Source organism: Tamandua tetradactyla, chromosome 19, assembly GCF_023851605.1.
Source record: "Tamandua tetradactyla isolate mTamTet1 chromosome 19, mTamTet1.pri, whole genome shotgun sequence".
Classification (NCBI taxonomy): domain Eukaryota; kingdom Metazoa; phylum Chordata; class Mammalia; order Pilosa; family Myrmecophagidae; genus Tamandua; species Tamandua tetradactyla.
Genome location: NC_135345.1, coordinates 26,745,664 through 26,765,082, shown reverse-complemented (window position 1 = coordinate 26,765,082; position 19,419 = coordinate 26,745,664). Strand labels below are relative to the sequence as shown.

General features: G+C 37.0%; 1 protein-coding gene and 1 pseudogene across 8 annotated transcripts in view; one reads left to right on the top strand and one right to left on the bottom strand.

Annotated features, from left to right (window-relative positions):
• RBPJ (recombination signal binding protein for immunoglobulin kappa J region) overlaps window positions 1–19,419 on the bottom strand; it is a 312,323-nt gene that overhangs the window by 68,422 nt on the left and 224,482 nt on the right. The gene's annotated exons all lie outside the window — the stretch shown is intronic.
• Window positions 9,682–10,940, top strand: LOC143663107 (GTP:AMP phosphotransferase AK3, mitochondrial pseudogene; annotated as a pseudogene).

The following is a 19,419-nucleotide window of genomic DNA, read 5'->3' as shown; positions in this document are numbered from 1 at the left end:
TAAGGCAATCAAGCCAACTCACCTGGGACAGAACAGTCTCTTCAATAAATGGTGCCTAGAGAACTGGATATCCATATGCAAAAGAATGAAAGAGGAACCGTATCTTACACCCTATACAAAAGTTAACTCAAAATGGATCAAAGATCTAAACATTAGGTCTAAGACCATAAAACAGTTAGAGGAAAATGTAGGGAAATATCTTATAAATCTTATAATTGGAGGCGGGTTTATGGACCTTACACCTAAAGCAAGAGCACCGAAGAAAGAAAGAAATAAATGGGAACTCCTCAAAATTAAACACTTTTGTGCATCAAAGAACTTCATCAAGAAAGTAAAAAGACAGCCTACACAATGGGAGACAATATTTGGAAATGACATATCAGATAAAGGTCTAGTATCCAGAATTTATAAAGAGATTGTTCAACTCAACAACAAAAAGACAGCCAATCCAATAACAAAATGGGAAAAAGACTTGAACAGACACTTCTCAGAAGAGGAAATACAAATGGCCAAAAGGCACATGAAGAGATGCTCAACGTTCCTGGCCATTAGAGAAATGCAAATCAAAACCACAATGAGATATCATCTCACACCCACCAGAATGGCCATTATCAACAAAACAGAAAATGACAAGTGCTGGAGAGGATGTGGAGAAAGAAGCACACTTATCCACTGTTGGTGGGAATGTCAAATGGTGCAACCACTGTGGAAGGCAGTTTGGCTGTTCCTCAAAAAGCTGAATATAGAATTGCCATATGACCCAGCAATACCATTGCTAGGTATCTACTCAGAGGACTTAAGGGCAAAGACATAAACGGACACTTGCACACCAATATTTATAGCAGCATTATTTACAATTGCAAAGAGATGGAAACAGCCAAAATGTCCATCAACAGAGAAGTGGCTAAACAAACTGTGGTATATACATACGATGGAATATTATGCAGCTTTAAGACAGAATAAACTTTCCAAGTATGTAACAACATGGATGGACCTAGAGAACATTATGCTGAGTGAGTCTAGCCAAAAACTGGTCTCATTGATATGAACTGACATTAGCGAATAAACTTGGAATATGTCGTTGGTAACAGAGACCATAAGGAGATAGAAGTAGGGTAAAATATTGGGTAATTGGAGCTGAAGGGATACAGACTGTGCAACAGGACTGGATACAAAAACTCAGAAATGGACAGCACAATACTACCTAACTGTAATGTAAATATGTTAAAACACTGAATGAAGCTGCATGTGAGAATGATAGAGGGAGGAGGGCTGGGGACATAAATGAAATCAGAAAGAAAGATAGATGTTAAAGATCGAGACGGTATAATCTAGAAATGCCTAGAGTGTATAATAATAGTGAAATGTACAATGTACAAATTTTAAAAATGTTTTTGCATGAGGAAGAACAAAGGAATGTCATTATTGCAGGATGCTGACAATAGATGATAATACTTTAAAATGTCACCTTATGTGTGAGACTAAAGCAAAAAATGTTTATTTGTTACAAAATTTATATTTTGACTATAGCATTTCCTAATATAACTCATGTAGATAGTTTGATTGAATGTCATAATTACTTGGAATCTCAGGTAGGACATGAGATTTTGTTGGTTTGTCCAGAGTGATGCCCAATGAATCCCAGAGTGATTTGATCAGTGACTGGAAAAATATTTGCAAGCCCCCTTCGGGGAATGGTGACAGCGGGGAGAAATTCAACTTCCCCAAGTTGAATTCTTGATATTCTCACAAGCAGTGTGGACAACAAAAGCTATAGGCTGAGCCCCTAGTCTTGGGGTTTGTTCATATGAAACTTAACCCCACAAAAGATAGGTCAAGTCTACTTAAAATTTAGGCCTAAGAGTCACCCCCAAGAGAGCCTCTTTTGTTGCTCAGATGTGGCCCCTCTCTCCAGCCAACACGACGAGCAGTCTCACCACCCTCCCCCTCTCTGTGTGGGACATGACTCCCAGGGGTGTGGACCTTCCTGGCAACGTGGGACAGAAATTCTGGAATGAGTTGAGACTCAGCATCAAGGGACTGAGAAAAACCCTAGAATGAGCTGGGAATTAACACCAAGGAATTGAGAGAACCTTCTCGACCAAAGGGGGAAGAGTGAAATGAGACAAAGTGTCAATGGCTGAGAGATTCCAGAGTTGAGAGGTTATCCTGGAGGTTATTCCTATGCATTAAGTAGATATCACCTTGCTGTTCATGATGAAGTGGAGACGCTGGAGGGAACTGCCTGAAAATGTAGAGCTGTGTTCCAGTAGCCATGTTTCTTGATGATGACTGAACAATGATATAGCTTTCACAATGGGACTCTGTGAATGTGAAAACCTTGTGTCTGATGTTTTAGCTAGTATATCAACAGAAGAGTAGAACATATGGAATAAAAATAAATAATCGGGGGGAACAAATGTTAAAATAAATTTAGTTTGAAATGCTAGTGGTAAATAAAAGCGAGGGGTAAGGGGTATGGTATGTATAATCTTTTTTTCTCTATTATCGTTTTATTTCTTTTTCTGTTGTCTTTTTATTTCTTTTTCTAAATTGATGCAAATGTTCTAAGAAATGATGAATATGCAACTATGTGATGATATTAAGAATTACTGATTGTATATGTAGAATGGAATGATATCTTAATGGTTGTTTGTTAATTTTTTTAATTAATAAAAAAGTTAAAAAAAGAATGCATGTTTGTTGCTTAAAGTAAAAAAAAATTTTTTAACGATTTTATTAAAAATATAGATATATTGCAGGGTGCTGAAAATAGATGGCAATCAGGAAAACCAAAACCATTCCAGCCAACCCTAAAGAATACATAGGGCATTATATAAGAGTCTACAAAGAATCTGCAAAGGTTCGATGAACTAGGATTACATTTTCAAGCCTACAACCTCCAGATGGGTTACTAGAACAGATAAGCCCTGAAATGCAGAGGGGCCAGCCTCTCCAGAACATCAACTAGTTCCATCCCCCATCTCATAATATCAACATGAAAAAGTTAGAATGGGCATAGCCCAAATACCCCTCAAGAGTGGGAGAAAGATCAAAGGCGATGGCGGAGTTATATAGAGAAGGTAGAGTTTAACAAGTATGATTGCCGAATCATAATACTGATATTTCTTTTAGTCTCCAGTATTTTAGAGCACCTAGAAGTAAAAATCTTAAGTGTTGGAAATGTAACCCATACCAAACTCTGATTTCTGTTCTATAATTAATGTTGTGATGCACTCTGAAAAGTGTTGCTTTTTTGTATATATGCTGTTTTTCACAAAGAAAAAGAAAAAACATTTTTTTCTAGCCTCCCGTGCTTTGGAGCAGATAGAAGGAAAACTCTGAAATCATAGAATGGTAACCCATAACAAACTCTGAAATATGTTTTGTATCTACTTGTTAAAGCATACTTTGAAAATCACTGTTTTTCTTTCTTTGCTTTGTATACATGTTATACTTAACAATAAAAAAAGTTTTAAAAAAATGAAGAGAGAGAAACAAGGGCTAGAGGAAATGCTGAGAAAGAGATGTACCTATTCATTGTCAGTAGGGAAATGTGAGGTATAGCTTTTTGAAGGGCAGTGTGGTGGTTCCACAGGAGGCTAGGTGTGCACTTGCCATATGATCCTGAAACCCTGTTACTCAATATATACCTGGAGGAATTGAATGTGGGGACAGGAATGGACATTTGCATACTGGTGTTTAGGTCAGCAGTGCTCCTGATCCACAACGGATGGAGGTGGCCCAAGGGCACAAAACTGAGGAATGGAACGGGGAATTGTGGTGTACACATACGACTACTAAGTGGCCACAAGAAGGAATGAAGTTATGAGGCATGCAACTAGGTATATGAACCTTAAGGACTGTATGTTGAATGAAATGTCAAGAACAAAAAGAGTTAATATTATCATGCCTCAATCATATGGAATAAATATAGTATAAAAATTTGGTGAACTAAAGCTGAAAACATGGGTTATCAAGTTGGGACCTATTGTAAAGGGTCCTAGACTGTAAGCTCTTACAGCAGTCACATATATTCAGGATGTGTAAATGTTAAATCTAAATTCTGAGATACTGAGCTGTTTGTATATAACATGGTCATATCCAGAAACTTAGGGTATTTATGTGACACCCAGAATCAGAGTTAAGCTCTGAAGCTATGAAAGTCTGCATTATCCCATACAGGAACTGTTTAACATGTTGAAAAAGTGATCAGACATCAAGTAGAGATATGAAAGAAGCTGATCTGGATAGGATTAAGGTACATCAGAATACAGGGTAAAGGATGATATTGTTCGTATTTTAAACTTTCAACTTCTGTGTGAGACTAAAGGGAGAGAGATTTATTTAGTGCAAAATTTATATTTTGGGTAGTGCATTTCCTAATTTAACTTGCATGGTCAGTTTAGTTGAATACCGTAAGTACATGGAATCTTAATAGGGCATGAGATTTTGTTGGTTTGTCCGAGGTAATGTGATGCCCTATATATCCCAGAGTAACTGGATCAGTGAATAAATAAGTATTTGTAAAGTCTCCTTGGGGGACTGGGGAGAAAGGAGGAAATATTCAACTTCTCCATTTGGAGAATTTCTGATACTCCTGAAAGCAGTGGGGACAACCAAATCAATAGTCGAGCCCTTGATCTTGGGGTTCACCTCTAGGAAACTTATTCCTGCAAAGGATAGGTGAAGCCTACTTAAAATCAGGCATAAGAGTTATCCCCAGAGAACCTATTTTGTTGCTGAGATGCGGCCTCTCTCTCTCTCTCTAAGCCAACTTTCAGGTGAATTCACTGCCCTCCCTGCTATATAGGACATGACTTTCAGAGGTATAAATTTCCCTGGCAAAGTGGGACATAAATCCTGGGATGAGCCAGACCTGGCATCAAGTGATTTAGAAAACCTTCTTTACCAAAAGGGGGAAAGAAAAATGAGACAAAATAAAGTTTCAGTGGCTGAGAGATTTCAAACAGAGTCTAGAAGTTATCTCAGAGGCTATTCTTATGCATTATATAGATACCCCTTTTTAGTTTATGGTATATTAGAGTGGCTAGAGGGAAGTACTTGAAACTGTTGAGCTGTGTCCCAGTAGCCTTGATTCTTGAAGAGGACTGTATAAAGATATGTTTACAATTTACTGTGTGACTGTAAAACCTTGTGTCTGATGTTCCTTTTATCTACAGTAGGGATAGATGAGTAAAAAAATATGGATAAAAAAATAAAACAGGGGAAACAAAGGGTAAAATAAATTGGGTAGATGGAAATACTAGGGGTGAATGAGAGGGACGACTAAGGTATATGTTATGTATGAGTTTTTTCTTTCTTCTTTTGCTTTTTTTTTCTGGAGTGATGCAAATGTTCTAAAAAATGATCATGGTGATGAATACACAACTATGTAATGATATCGTGAGCCACTGATTATACACCCTGTATAGAATGTTTATATGGTAAGAATGTGTTTGTATGTTTGTATGCTGTTTTATTAATAAAAATATTTTTTTAATTTAAGAAAAGGAAAGTAAAAAGACAATCTGCAGAATGTGAGAAAATACTGGAAACCAAGTTATCGGGTAAGGGTTTAGTATCTAAACTATATAAAGGACTGTTACAACTCAACAACAAAAAGACAACTAAATTAAAAATGGGTTTAAAGAGTTGAATAGACATTTCTCCAAAGAAGATATACAAACGCCAATAAATATATGAAAATATGCTCAACATAATTAGTCATCAGGGATGTGCTAATCAAAACCACAATGCACTACCATCTCATACCTACCAGAAGGGATACTATTATTTAAAAAAGAAAATAAGTGTTGGAGACTATGTGAAGAAATAGGAAGTCTCCTACTGGAGGTGGAAATGTAAAGTGGCACAACCACTGTGGAAAAGCTTGGCAATTCCTCAGAAACTAAGAACAAAAACACCTTTGAACCCAGCAATCCCATTTCTAGGTTTATAATAAAATAAGAACTGAAAGGGAGGATTCAGATATTCGCATACTGTTGTGAATAATGAACAACTGCCAAAAGATGGAAGCAATCCAAAATTTCCATCAACAAACAAACTGATAAACAAAATGTGGTACAGAGATACAATGGAATATTGTTTGGCCATAAATAGCAATGAAATTCTGACGCATGCTACAAAATGGCTGAGCCTTGAAGACATCATATTGAGTGAAATAAGCCAGACACAAAAGGACATAACTGTATAATCTCACTGATATGAAATAAATAGAAAATGCATATTCATAAAGTCAGACATTACACTATAAGTTATCAGCGGCCGGGTAAGGGCAGGGAATGAGAATCAATGGCATTTGTATATCTTGCATGGAGTTTCTGTTTGGGGTGATAGAAAAGTTTTAGTAATGGATGATGGTGATGGAGGCAAAATTTTGCATATGCAATCAATTATATATTTGAAAATGGATAAAAAAGGACATTTTAAGTTGTATATAACGCACAAACGCACACACCGTGGTAGTTTGAAGTCTGTGTAACCCAAAAAAGGTCAAGTTCTGTTAATCCATTCCTATGCGTGTAGACCTATTGAGGGTTGGATTTTTTTTATTAGGTTATTTCAATTCAGATGTGACCCACTTCATTCAAGGTGAGTCTTAATCCTCTTACTGGAGTCCTTTATAAAAGGATACAAGACAGAAAGAGATGAAAATCAGAGAAGCTGAGAATTGGAGCACCAAGAAGCAGAACACAACGAAACCTGGGCGAAAAGGACCAGCACACACCACTATGTGCCGTTCCATGTGACAGAGGAGCCCAGGGGTGGCCAACCTTTGGAGTACAGGTATCGTCCTGCTGCTGCCTTGATTTGTACATTTTTTTACAGCCTCAGAACTATAAACTTGTAAGCTAATAAATTCCCATTGTAAAAGTAAAGCCGTTTCTGGTATACTGCATTCTGACAGCTTTAGCAAGCCAAAACACACACACACACACACACACACACACAAACAGCACAGAACAATACAACCCAAAGAGTGAATCCTAATGTAAACAATTAGCTAAAGTTAATAGCATAATTATAATAATGTTGTTTTATCAATTGTAACACTGGGACCACAGAAATGCAGGATGTCATCGTAACAGGGAAAAAGTGCGTGAGAGAGGGAGGTATGCAGGAACTCTATTTTCAGCATGTCTTTTCTGTAAACCCACAATGTTTTATTTAAAAAAATCCATAAACATAAGAATATTGAGAAAGAGTCTTAGTTTTGCCTTAAACTAAGGCTAAGAGAAGGGTGACTATGCTCAACTTTCCCCTATGTTATTACCAGGTCAGGTGGCAGCAGCTGTCCAATAACAAGAATAGACAAGTCAGTGCCAAACAAACAAAAAAGAACCTCAGGAGTAAATATAAATGATCCCTATTAGCATCAGGCAAAGATAAAGAAGGAAAGACATCATGGGCTGTCTTTCATGCCCAAGAATCAATCCACACTTCCCTAGAAAGGGAAGATGAGACAGAGCCTGAAGCAACCCAAGAAGGACTGTTTGGGATTGAACATCTTCCATAGAAAATTCACAAAGCAATTATGGAAAACTGGCTGTTACATACAAGTCAATTTATTTCTTGCCTTGCACCTTCCCTCTTATTTGTTATCCCCATCTAAATTATAATCAGTGAAGATACTTTTCTCTCCAAAAATTTCTACCAGAGATGTTGAGTTTGTCTGTGATAGTAGTCCTAAATCTCTGAATGCTAGATAGTTACTCAAAAATTTGTTGCAGGAAGGAAAAATTCTGATATTAATCAGAAAAGTTATCAACTTTCACCTCATCTTTTGAAATGTTCTTTTCGAGCCTATTAAGTAGCTACTTTTTCCCCTTACCTAAAAGGAAATCTAAAAGTCCACAAGGCTCAACTATCTTAACAGTATTTCTTCACCCTTAACCTGTGCTACCACTTCTGAAAACATATGCTACATTTAGCAGACAGTACATTTGTTTAGAACAAAAGTTATTTGGCACTGAGAGAGATCAGATCTCTAGAATGTGATCATCAATATTCTGCAGTAGAGAAGCTTAACTATAGCAGAGGGCCAACAGGATTTTTAGTGGGGAAGCAAATGAGGAAGGAAGGTAGTCAGATCTTAGAAAGCTTCTCAAAGTGAGTTCCTGCCCCAAAGGATTATCAGATTGTGGAAAAATAATTTTCAGTTTTTTTTAATTGTAGTAAGTCAAATGACTTCCCAATTTTAAAGTTGGACTAAATATACAGTCCTAACACCTAAGAAGTAAAGTATTCCAAGCAGATGGGTGAGGAATCAAAGGATAACATGGTGAAGAAAGTCCAAGTATTAAAATAGCAAGTTCCCATCTCATGGAAGGGCGCATCAAGAGTAGGCAAGAAATGTTTCTTATTGTTAGATCAAATAGGCTTGGCAGTAAATCAATCCTGATTTAGCTTTACAGAATGGAAGAGCCTCAGATGCAATTGGGTAATACACTAAGGCCCAGGATTTTTCCTTATTAAAGAGTGCACCCTGGCTGAGAGAGTTCAAATAGAGTCGAGAGGCTACACTGGAGGTCACTCTTACACGTGTTTCAGTAAAACATTGCTACCTATCATAACTTGTCAAATCCAACCAAAATCATTCCTGCCAATTCTAAAGAATACCTAGGGTATTATATAAGATTCTACAAAGGTTCCATGCACTAGGGTAACTTTCCAAAACCTACAACTTCCAGATGGGTCCCTAAACCAGTTAAGTTCTGAAATACAGAGGGGCCAGCACTTCCAGAACATCAACTAGTTCCATTTCCCTATCCCGTATTACAGACAGTCCTTTCTAACATGAAAAAGTTAGAAAGGGTATAGCCCAGATTCCCCTAAAAAAGAGTGGGAGAATGATAAAAGGTGATGGTGGAATCATACAGAAAACGTCGAGTACAACAAATGAGTGCTAAATCAGTATATTGATATTTCTGTTGGTCTCCAGTGTCCTGTGACAACTACAAGAATAAAAGAAAAATTGTAGAACTGTAACCCATAACAAACTTTCAAATCTGTTCTATAACTACTTGTTAAAATGTACTTCGAAATTTATTGCTTTTTTTGTATATGTATTTCACACACACAAAAGTTAAAAAAAAAAGTGCACCTGAGAAAAGTAGGGCTATTACTAGACCACTGACAATAATTTAAAATGTAGGCTTCCTGGCATGTGATTATTATTAAAACTTCCAAAGTGGTCAAAATGCTGTATCCCCAGAATGGGTACCAAAAGACATGCACAAACATCATTAGAATAATAACCCCAAACAAGCCGAATGACCACTGTCAAAAGAATAGATAATTGCTGTACAACAAAATGCCATTCAGCCACAAAAGTGAACAAACTATTGCTACATATACACTCTCAAACATAATATTTAGAAAAATAAGTCAGATACAAAATAGTACTAAGTGTACGGTTCTATTTATATGGAGATCAAAAACAGGCAAAACTAATCTATAGTGCTAAAGAGGATACAGGGCACCTTTGAGTAGAGACTAGGAGGGTCTACAAGAAGGGCTTCAGAGGGGAGAGCCCCGGCTCAGCAGCCGACGCCTGCTCGCCGGCTAAGGCGCGCCTTTTCGCAGCGCGGTTACCCGGCCCTCCCTGAGCGGCCGACCTGGTGAGCGCGCACGCCAAGTCCAAGCCCAGGTGTCTGCGCGCCCGAGCCTCTCTCTGCTACCATGGGGGCGACTGCGCGGCTACTGCGCGCAGTGATATTGGGGGCCCCGGGTTCGGGCAAGGGCACCGTGTCGTCTCGCATCATCAAACACTTCGAACTGAAGCACCTCTCTAGTGGGGACCTGCTCCGAGACAACATGCTGAAGGGCACAGAAATCGGTGTGTTAGCCAAGACCTTCATTGACCAAGGGAAGCTCATCCCAGATAATGTCATGACTCGGCTAGCCCTCCACGAGCTGAAAAATCTCACCCAGTATAGCTGGCTGTTGGACGGTTTTCCAAGGACCCTTCCACAGGCCGAAGCCCTGGATAGAGCTTATTGGATAGACACAGTGATTAATCTAAATGTGCCCTTTGAGGTCATTAAACAACGTCTCACTGCTCGCTGGATTCATCCAGCCAGTGGCCGAGTCTACAACATCGAATTCAACCCTCCCAAAACTGTGGGCCGTGATGATCTGACTGAAGAACCTCTGGTTCAGCGTGAGGATGACAGACCAGAAACAGTTATCAAGAGACTGAAGGCTTATGAAGTCCAAACGGAGCCAGTCCTGGAATATTACCAGAAAAAAGGGATATTGGAAACATTCTCTGGAACAGAAACCAACAAGATCTGGCCTTATGTACATGCTTTCCTACAAACAAAAGTTCCACAAACAAACCAGAAAGCATCAGTTACACCATGAGGAAAAGTGCATATAATTGGTTAAGATGAGCAGAACCCTCGTCCTTTCATTTAGAAGCTCCTTGTCCTAAGACTGTGGCATGTATGAATTCTTTGCAACTTAGTTTCATTTCTGCTTTTATTCTGGATACTAAAGATGTGCCAAATAAGTCAGATACCAAGATTTACCTTTTGAAATTTTCTAGTGTGTTTCATTCAGTTATCTTCTGGAATTAAAAAAAGAGATGTCTAAATTTAAAAAAAAATCATTTAGAATAAAATTAAAAAAGCAACTGGTAGTAATCTAACTTTTGTTCAGTAAGAGTTAGTGGTTGATAAGGTTTCCATTTTACTGGAAATGTAAAAAAAAAAAAAAAAAAAAAACCTTATACTAATTTGTGGAAAGTATCAGAGGCTTTTATATTTATAGGCTGATGCCAAAAAAGACATTTCCAGCTCTGTGGGACATGGTATTGCCACTATACAATTCCAGAAAAGATTACTGGATTTACAGATCAGTTGCAGAATTCAAATTCACTGCTGCTTTTAAACTAAGAAACTTATAAGCGGGCCATATGCTATATTTATTGTTAAACATGTTTAGTTTACTCACGATTTTCAATTTGCTATAAAAATGTATCTAATAGCATTTAGGAAAATACAACTTTTCAATTTAATATATGTGTACCAAGGGATAAGATTTGTTAGAAATTAACTTCATAAATTACTGGACAAGCACTGAAGTTGAATAACTTTTCTTCAATGGGAAATGTAATTAAAATCATACATTTTCAGATGTTACTCAGGTTAAGAAATGTGTGCTTTAGGATCTTGCCAGTGTCTCTTTTTGATTCAAATGTACAACATGCCTTGATGTTAAAATACAAATTAAAGTACAAGAAGGGAAAGAAAAAGAATAAGAGAAAAACCATGGCACTACATAAAATAAGCACACTTTGTCATTAGAAAGTAGAAATAAATCAGGCATGCCTGGAGAAAATTCCTTTGTCGTAACAATCATAATAACTAAACAGGTGAAGCAATAAAAAGGCATGGCAGGTTAAAAAGGGCAGTAATTGAGGTTGCTGAAGCAAGAGTTCTTCATTCCTCAAAAAAAAGTTGATACCTGCTAGCATTCACTGCTATCTACCTTAAGGGGGAAGAACTCTGCTTGGTGAATATAATCTGAGTAGTCATTATTTTTAAATCATTATTTTACATTCCTTAGTGGGACAATGAGAATGCAAGCTTATGTATTTCTTGTGTTGCTTGGAGGAGTAGGGCCATACAGGAGGTAGAGGAGAAACCCAATATATCTTTAATGGCATATTTACTCCTACTTTACTTGGTGCTAAATCAAGTGAAACAAGTTTCTTGTACAAATTGTTATTAACTGCCTTTGAAAATCTGGCCCATTTTACTAAAGTCACTTAGAATGGAAATACCAGCAAGTGACTGTTATGCATTTTGGGGGAAACCCTTACTTTCCTTTTTTTTCTGATTTTAGTTTTCATTCATTGATGACCTTTCAAAATGGACCAAGGCTTTTAAAAAAGATCACAGTAAAACATTTCATTCTTTACACAACTTTCTATGCCTTATTTGAATCTTGGTAACTATTTGCTTTCCAAAAATGTTGTAAACAACTCAATTTGTGTACTGTCACACTAGGTTATAAGGCATACATTAATCTTTATTATAATAAAATTAAATTTCAGAAAAAAAAAAGAAGGGCTTCAAAAGAATTAGTCAAGTTCACTTTTCATTTGGGTAGTGGTTACATATGTATTCATCTTGCAAAATTTGCTTTATTGTACATTTATGAACTGTGCAGTAATTTATACATGAACTGTATTTTCTCCAGAATGCAATAGCTAGTTTTTTTTTTTAAAAGGTCTTTCTTCAATTTTCATATTGTCTTCATATTTTATTCTAAAATTAAAATCTTAGAAGGCGGTGAGTTCTCATCCACCGCTGTTATGTTCCAGGGTGTAATGTATTTCATAGCAGGAAAAGTTAAATGGTAAGTCAACATGAGGATATAAATTCTAACATAACTGTTCCTCTTTGTTCTCCATCTACATCCCAGCTCAAAGACTTCAACAATCTTCTCTTCTTCATATTGCTAGGCAGAAAATCAATCAACTGTGGTCCTTTGTCTGATAATTCATAAGTCATAAGTGTAAACATTTTTTAAAAAATTAATTACGCAGTATCACTGAAAGATACTAAAAATATATTAGGATTCAGAGTATTCCTGTTGCTGATTTGAAAATTGGCTTCCTTTGCCTATTTCACCTAAAATTAGATGAAAAGAGAATGGTATAATTAGTCTCTTTAAATCTGGCACCTTTTTCTTCCGTTCATAATTCAACAAATATTTAAGTGCTATGGAAACATATAGCAGTAATTAAGATATATGGTCCCTTCCCATATAGAGTTTGCACTATATTAGCAGCTACTGGAAGACCAGCAGTACGCCACATACTTTGCATGCATCTCTCACTTCATACTCAACATCAATTTTATAAAGTAGATACTCAGAAATTACCTCACCCAAGTTCATATACTGTTAAGTTTGGTCCAAAATGTAACTAAAGTATGGTGTTTATAACTTCCCATATACTCTGCATTAGTCAGAAAAGTATTTAATTGCAGTTTAATTTGGGATACTGAAATTTGAAGAGGGTGACCAGGGTATATATAGCATGAGGGGAATATACAAGAAATCACCTAGAGATCTTGGTAGAAAATTAATTTTTATGATAGGATTGTAGTACACTGTTTGAACATAATGCCTTTTATGATATAGCATAAATTTGGTTTGTAGCCTGGAGGGGGACAGGGGGGTGAAAGAAAACCCTCTTTCACTTCCCTCCCAAACCTTCAGCTGTTGACTGAATTTTGTCAGTGTAAATAATAAATTTTTCTTTGATTACTCCAAAGTGAGAAACTTACTTTCTAAAACTATAAAATCCAGGAAATCTAAAAACATCTACTATAGGAACCATACCTTGGTTATTGCATACAGACACATATAGACAAACAAATGTTTTAAGTATGTGCATGTGTGTCTTGAATTTAACAACCCTTCTCTGTAACTATTACTTTTATATTTTCTTTGCACAGACTATAACTGCAATAGGGACTATGAGCATCTCTTGACTTTAGTGTTTCCACTCAATCAGAATACTGTCAAGTACATTTATTCTGAATTGAAAAGGATCATGAATCTAAATATACATCTTCAATTTAACCAAGAGGTTTTGTATTCTTTTTTCTCTTGGTACATATTACACAAACATAGCCCCAGCCCAACCTCCATCAAACCATGTTTGACAAACTTCTTTAGCAATCAATTCTCTGACACAGTTTGGTATTCCAAGGTATTTGAATTTAACAGTGCATGTGTCTTTTATATTCCTTTTAAATAAGGCAGACCAGAATATTTATGACAGGGATTGCCAAATTTATTAGGAATTAAGCTATTTCAAAGAAGAATGTCCCTTTAGAAAAAAAAAGCAATTTTTTTAAAGCATGTAAAATAGGACGTTGTGGACACCTGATATGACTTAAAAGGGAAATTCAGTATATTCAATAAACTAAAATAATAAAATTATCAGAATCAAACTTCCTACATTTGGGGTGAGAATGAAATGGTAGATTTCTAAAACGTTTTACGTAATATCACTATGTGAATAATAAAATGCCTTTCTGCTTGAGTTTTAATAGCCAAAAGAATAAATTTCTTTAAAATGGTACCATAGATTCTTTAAAATGGTACCATAGTTTTAGCACATCATATTATAATGATCAAACCTACATTTGTAGTAAAGCCAAAAACCACTCTGAAGAAGTGGTCTTAACCACAATTCAAGCCTTAAAGAATGGTTTTCTCTATTACTGCAAAGGAGAAGTTAAGCCTACTATAATTATGCCTAAGAGTCATCCCTAGAGAACCTCCTTTGTTGCTCAGATGCAGCCTCTCTCTAAGCCACATAGGACAGGCTTAGATGTCACTCAGCAGGTAAACTTACTGCTCTCTCCACTCCCTACGTGGGACATGATTCCCAAGGGTATAAATCTCCCTGGCAATGTGGGACAGGACGCCTGGGATGAGCCAGAACCCAGCATCAAGGGATTAAGAAAGCCTTCTTGACCTAAAGAGGGAAAAGAATTGAGATAAAACAAAATCTCAGTGACTGAGAGATTTCAAACACAGTCAAGAGGTCGTCTTGGAGGTTATTCTTATGCCTTATACAGATATCCATCCCCTTTTGGTTTATGGTGTATTGGATTGGCTGGAGGGAAATACCTGAAACTGTTGAGCTGTGTTCCAATAACCTTGATTCTTGAAGACGGCTGTATAAATACATAATGTTTGCAATGTGATTGTGGGATTGTGAAAGCCTTGTTGCTATCGCTCCTTTTATCCAGGATATGGACATATAAGCAAAAAAATATATATGGATAAAAATTAAATAAATAATAGGGGGGACGTAGATGGAAACACTAGTGGTCAATGGGAAGGAGGGATAAGCAGTATGATATACATGAGTGTTTTTCATTTTTCTTCCTATTTTTCTGGAGTGAAGCAAATGGTCTAATAATGATCATGGAGATGACTATACAACTCTGTGATGAAATTGTGAGCCACTGATTGCACACCATGTATGGAATGTTTGTGTGTTCAGATTTATCAATAGGGTGTACAGGTAGTTCAGTGGTTAGAATGCCTGCCTTTCATGCAGAAGACCCAGATTCAATTCCGGACCATGAACAGCCACCCTCCCTCAAAAAAAGATTTATCAATAAAAACTTTAAATAAATAAATAATGGGGGTTAAGGGTTAAGAAAAACTGGGTAGATGAAATACAAGTGTGCAATGAGAGGGAGTGTAAGGGGTACAGGATGTATAAGTTTTTTCTTCTTTCTTTTTATTTCTTTTTCTAGAGTGACTCAAATGTTCTAAAAGTGATCATAGTGATCAATACACAACTATGTGATGATATTGAGCCAATGACTGCATAGTTTGGAAGGACTGTAAGCGTGTGAGATAAAATTAAATATTAATAAATTTTTAAAATAAAAATATTTTTAAAAGATTGGCTTTCTGTCAAAGTTTCTGAGTGCCATTAACCTATCATACTGCTTTGTGTCCAGCTAGAACCAAAAATAAGGCAGCTGCTTGGAAACTCACTCTGCTCATTCTAACCACACACATGGCACATGTGGCCATAGGGTTCTAATGGGGAACAAACATCATGGGGGCTCAGGGACAATTGTGTAAGATCTGACTACAAGCTGCCTTGTTTTGAGTATTAATAAAGACAGCCTAATACATCTAAGGTGATTATGTTCAGCACAGGCAAAAGAGGGATTTGGAATTAAGGCTGACCAGATCACCAAAAAGTGACTGAAAGCACAAGATCATCAGGAATTTATGATGGTGGAACACTACTATAGGAGGGAAAGTCTATGGGATTAAAGTGGGAATGGCAGTAGAATGATAAAGTGTAGCATTAACATACACAGTTGGGGGCATTCTTGTTACATATTTACTGGCATTTTGCTATGATGTGAATTTAAATTATGCAAACAGTAAAGCTGCTGATTAAGTTGTGATTAACTGTCTAACCAAAAGTCCAACATTAAATTGATTAGGAATTCTTTCCTCTACTCTTCCCTCATTCTTGCCCACAGCCACAAGCAATACTTTGACAAATGCTATTAGTTGCATTTCCAAATTAACTTCTATGTCTCTATTCCCTGTTTTCACAATTTTCATCTGAAAATTAATTTAATGTTCCAGAAACATCATTTTTAATCTGTAAACTATTTCTCAGCAAATGAAAACTGCTGATTTCAAAGGATAAAATACTGCTGTAATGCAAATAGTGAATGTGAGGCAATGCCGTAAGGTTAATAAGCCAGAAAAATCTGACCTAACTCTAGAGCTTAATCAAATCCAGAGCCTTTAAGGAATTAAAACTAAGTATTCTAGCAATGAAGTGCCAACTTATTTCTACAGTGATCTAGAAATGCAGAGTGAATTTTTTAGGCAATAATTTTTATGCTGGTCAGATTTTAATAGTGCAAATATTATTTTAAAAACAAAAACAAAGGCAGAAATACATAATAGAGAACTATAATCAAAGCTATAAGTATGTATTATTCACATTAAAGGTGGCTCAAGTTAATCTAACATTAAGTTTGAAAATGCAAACCTGTAAACAGTAGATGCTTATTTTATAAAGGACTCACAATAATAGTAAGTACTCTGCTAAAAGGAAAAAAGCAATAAAACCAATAAAATATTATCATGGAGTTATAGCTCAAACTATATATATATAATTTAGATAAAATATTTTAAATTAAATGACAACTAAGAACAAAAGTGATCTGAAATACTTAACAACTTTTTATAGAAAAGAGAAAAGGCTGTAAATATTGTACCCCTATATAAACTGATGTTAAATTTTAAAACTGCACAATAGGAGATGTGGTGGGGTGAGGTGACTATTTAACAAATTCAAACAGCTAAAACAATAATGATTAATTTTCTCTCACATTAATAAAGTCATATATATATCCTTTCTATGAAGAATGTCCTGCAAGGATACAATGCTGTAAATTACTAATGCTACTTGCTCAAAAATAGCAATCCTTAATGAGGCAAGTTGATATTTTAAAAAAGTGATAATCCACATTTTCGAAGGATTCTATGAAGAAGTCATATCAAGGTCTAAATGAGGGGCAATGAGCAATATACCTAAGAAGAGGTCCTTAAAAGTTTATAATCTGTCATGTAGTTTTGCTGCGTCTACACCAGGTTTGATCAGTACCTTACACATACTGTAACAGATCTTCAGTAATTTCAGACAGGCAATTCTTTAATGTAATAACAATAATCAAATACCAATAAAATACAGGGAAAGCACCTTAATATTTATTTTTATTTCCAAGCATTTTCTATGCATATTAGATATCAACATGTTTAAAATTAGTAACATCCCATATATTTTTTGTATACTCTAAATCTTATATCATGACTATTTTCCTACCTTATAGACTTCAAATTCTTGATTTTCAAAATGCTGCCTAACAACCCATTTTATGGATTTGTCATAATTTAGTCATTTAAATCCTGGACATCTACTTGGTTTCTTATTTTTCACTATTCTAAATGGCACCATGCTGAATAATCTCAAGGAAACTGATGATTCCACTAAAGCATCTTCTGAGGAGAATTACTGGATTAAAAATTAGAAACGTAGAAGGGCATAGCGTGTTCATGGATTGGAAGACTAAATATAGTTAAGATGTTAATTCTACCTAAATTGATTTACAGATTCAATGCAATACCAATTAAAATCCCAACAACTTACTTTTCAGAAACAGAAAAACAAATAACCAAATTCATCTGGAAGGGCAGGGTGCCCCAAATAGCTAAAAGTACCCTGAGAAAGAAAAATGAAGTTGGAGGTCTCCCACTACCTGACTTTAAGGCATATCACGAAGTTACAGTGGTCAAAACAGCAAGGTACTGGCATAAAGATAGATATACTGACCAATGGAATCAAACAGATATAGACCCTCTCATCTACGGACAATTGATCTTTGATAAGGCAGTCAAGCTAATTCACCTGGGACAGAACAGTCTCTTCAATTAATGGTGCTTAGAGAACTAGATATCCATACGCAAAAGAATGAAAGAGGACCCGTATATCACACCCCATACAAAAAATTAACTCAAAATGATCAAAGATCTTATCATTAGATCTAAGACCATAACATTTTTAGAAGAAAATGTAGGGAAATATCTTACAAATCTTATAATAGGAGGTGGCTTTCTAGACCTTATATCCAAAGCATGAGCACTGAAGAAAGAAGGAAATAAACGGAAACTCCTCAAAATTAAACACTTTAATGCTTCATAGAACTTCGTCAAGAAAGTAAAAAGACAGCCTACACAATGGGAGACAATATTTGGAAACGATATATCAGATAAAGGTCCAGTATCCAGAATATGTAAAGAGATTGTTCAACTCAACAACAAAAAGACAACCCAATTTAAAAAATGGGCAAAAGACATGAACAGACATTTCTCAGAAGAAGAAATACAAATGGCCAAAAGGCACTTGAAAAGATGCTCAACTTCCCTGGCTATTAGGGAAATGCAAATCAAAACCACAATGAGGGACTTCCTGGAAGATGGCGGCTTAGTAAGACGCGCGGATCTTAGTTTCTTCTCCAGGACACCTACTAGGGGAGTAGAAACGATACAGAAAGCGCCCAAAGCCACAACAGAGATAAAAAAGACAGCGTACCCCATCCTGGAACGGCTGGCTGGCTGAGAGAAGCAGCTCGGGTGAGATCGCCGAGGCGCGCGGGCCTTACCGGGCGGGGTGGCAAGCGGCCGGAGTTACTCCCTTCCCCCTTCCTGGGCCGGCTGGGAGAATTGGAGAGGTGGTCCCCTGAAACCAAGGCGACTGGCGCCCACACCATGCGCAGCCCCCGGACCAACTGAGAGAATTGGATCGGAAACCCCCAGGCCACGGAGAACGGTGACCCCGTGACTCCCGGGGAACGTGCACTCTCTCGGGCGGGCCGCTGCCGCTGGCGCCCTCCCGCCACGCTTGTTGCCCAGGGCCGACTAGGAAATTCGGACGGGCTCTTTCCCTGGCTGCGGCGACCAGCAACCCTCCCTGCGTTCGGACACCCTCCCTGCGTTCGGACCCCGGGCCGGCTCAAGCCGCTTCGGCTAGCGAACCCCCAGGACGGCGAGAGTTTTCCAAAGTTTAAGGTCCCACAGCACCTTTTACTGGTGGGACCCGCAGACAAACGTGTGCCACGAGCGCCACCTACTGGGCAGGATAAGAAAAACAGAACCCAGAGATTTCACAGAAAAATATTACAACCTTGCTGGGTCCAACACCAAGAGAAATCTGAATAAATGCCCAGATGCCAGCAGCAGAAGATAACTGTCCACGCTCAAAAGATTGAGAATATGGCTCAGTCAAAGGAACAAACCAATAGCTCAAATGAGACA